Source organism: Ovis canadensis, chromosome 20 (assembly GCF_042477335.2).
Source record: "Ovis canadensis isolate MfBH-ARS-UI-01 breed Bighorn chromosome 20, ARS-UI_OviCan_v2, whole genome shotgun sequence".
NCBI classification, from domain to species: domain Eukaryota; kingdom Metazoa; phylum Chordata; class Mammalia; order Artiodactyla; family Bovidae; genus Ovis; species Ovis canadensis.
Window position 1 is genome coordinate 40,105,777 of NC_091264.1, and position 2,544 is coordinate 40,108,320.

Consider the following 2,544-nt stretch of genomic DNA (forward strand, 5'->3'; position numbering starts at 1 on the left):
AGAGACTGCTGTTCCCTAATCCAGGTCAAGGTACACTATGCTAATGAGCTCTGGCAATAATCCAATCAAAATCTAGATGCTCTCAGCTTGGGATAGGCAAGAGTGACCCGGGAGCCACTTACCCAGCCCAATTCTTCCCAGAATGCCAGCAATGTGATGAATATTCTATGGTACGCTTATGAACATTCCCCTTGTTCATGTCAAAAAAGGCATTTAAACAGAAATGGACATTGCTAAGATTCTCATGAGGAAGTCCAGATGTTTTCTTTCTTGTAATTTCAAAGTTTGGGCCCAAGGCACACTGAGTAACGGTTGAATTCTAATTCTTTCACCATTTGCCTCAGCATTTGTACAGAAGAGAGAAGACAGACAGCCAGCAAGATATGTCATAGTGGTGGAATTCATTGGAATGGATGTTTAGCAGCTGAACAACAATGACAAGATGTTGGTTAGCCGACACCTCCCAAGCTACTAAAATCACCAAAATGCCATCCTGCCCCTGACAAGGATGGATGCCCCATGAATTCTGAGTGTTTTAATTGCAAAGAATAATATAATCCTTTCTTCAAAAGTGTCCTAAGCAGTCAGGGTGCAGCCCACGTTGGTTCAGCTCACCTGCTGTGTTCCAAGCAGTCTGCTAGTCTCTGGAGATTTAAGGAAACGTTAAAGCCCCGGAGAAGTGTAGAAGTGGAAAAGATGAGGAGACACTGAGCTTAAGATGACATAATGCATGGAAAAGAAGTAGTCTGGAAGGATGTAGAGGGGAAGGTACTAAGCTGGAGGGAGGAGACTCAGGGGAATCTTCTTCCACCAACAGGATGCCTGATCAGCCTTTTGAAGGACAAACCATTTGAAGGTGTCAAGGAATAAGACTTAGCCCTAGATAGTGTCGACACCATGGGCAAAGGCAAAATGGTATGAGAAGTATGTGTGCTCAGCTTGCTGAGAAGCCAGTACCTGGAGGAGGGTCCAGGTCATCGGAGGAAGGAATCGGTAAGCTGGAAGGCAAGATGCTGGGGCAGCCTCACTGGCTGTGTTATTCCCTGGGAGACCTTCAGCAATGTTGGAAAGATGTTTCAGTTCATTAAGAAATTCCTTCCCATCTGGAGTTAAGACCCTGCATGGTTTTCTCGTATTTTATTTGGTTAATCTTGGTGTGCTCTTTGTAGACCCTCTTTGGTCAGGATCTTTCTCTATCCCCCAAACAGCTGTAGCATGACAAAGCCTGGCATTGTGCCAGCTGGCCAAAGAGAAATGTCCTGGGGTCTAGCTCCAGAGCCAGGGAGCAGGACAAACAGTGGACGTAGAGCTGAGAGGAAATAAGTGATAATTGCACATGCCATGATCGTCCAGTTGCTCAGGGTTCCTCGCTAGGGTGTCTTCTCCCCTCCATACAGATACACCCCACCCAACCCTCAGGAGCTCCCCAAATGCCACCCGTTATGACACCTTCCCACAACAAATCTAGAACACAGGATTTCTCACTTCAGTGGTATTCCAGAACTCTTAACTGGGTTGTAAGCTGTCTTACATCACTTTAAACCAGCACTTTTTTCCCCTCAGTTACAAAATCATAATCTCTCTTTTCTCCTATTTTATGACTGAGCGTGGGGAATTTTAGTTTCCTGACCAGGGACTGAACTCATGCCCCTACAGTCGAAGCTCAGTGTCTTAACCACTGGACCACCAGGGAAGTCCCAAATTGATAATCTTAAAAAAACAAAATCACCTCATGTTCTCAAGTTCCTAGAGACTCCCACAGGTTATATGTTGCCCATGTCCTTTCAGACTGTTGTCTTCCTACATACATCACCAAATGCAGGTCTTAACTTTGCACGATCGTAATACTACAGTACATATTGTTGCTTTAACTGTTCATGAGTGTTGGTTCTGGCTCCCCAGTAAGCTGCTAACTCCCTCAAGGTGAAGCTGGTATCTTCTACTCTCTTCCTCTTTACAGAAAGATCTACTGGAATTCCAGCCTCCACAGCAGATCCATCCTTGTCCACAAAACCAGCCCTACTCTAACACAGGGTGAACTGAGTGAATCAAGGTGCTCCGTCTCCACACTCGGGTTGAGCACTGACCATATGTCCCAGATAAGTGATGACATTTCTGCTTTCTCAAGGCCATGCCCCACAGTCTTTCCCAAACTCTCCTAATTGGATCTCTGGCATTGTTATTAATAATAACAGTAATCACGACAGCTTTCCCTGACCAAACACTTACTATATATCAGGGGCCATGCTAAGCACTGGTCCTTAGAGCATCTTTAGATTCTGTAATCTTCACAGCTACCTCCTGAGATACAGTATCATTAAGTTATATTGCTAGGAGGAAACAGGCACAGAAATGTTAAGTATCTTGATCTTTATAAGATTGTTAAGTAACCAATCTCTTTGCATCAGCAAACTGACCCTGGTCACAGAAGAAATCAATCAGAGAAGAAGGACATTAAAAGGCATTCCCTTTCTGACAGAGTAAGCCTGTCTGACACCCCAGCCCCTCCTGGCATCAAGATTCCACAGCTTCTGGGGACTTCAA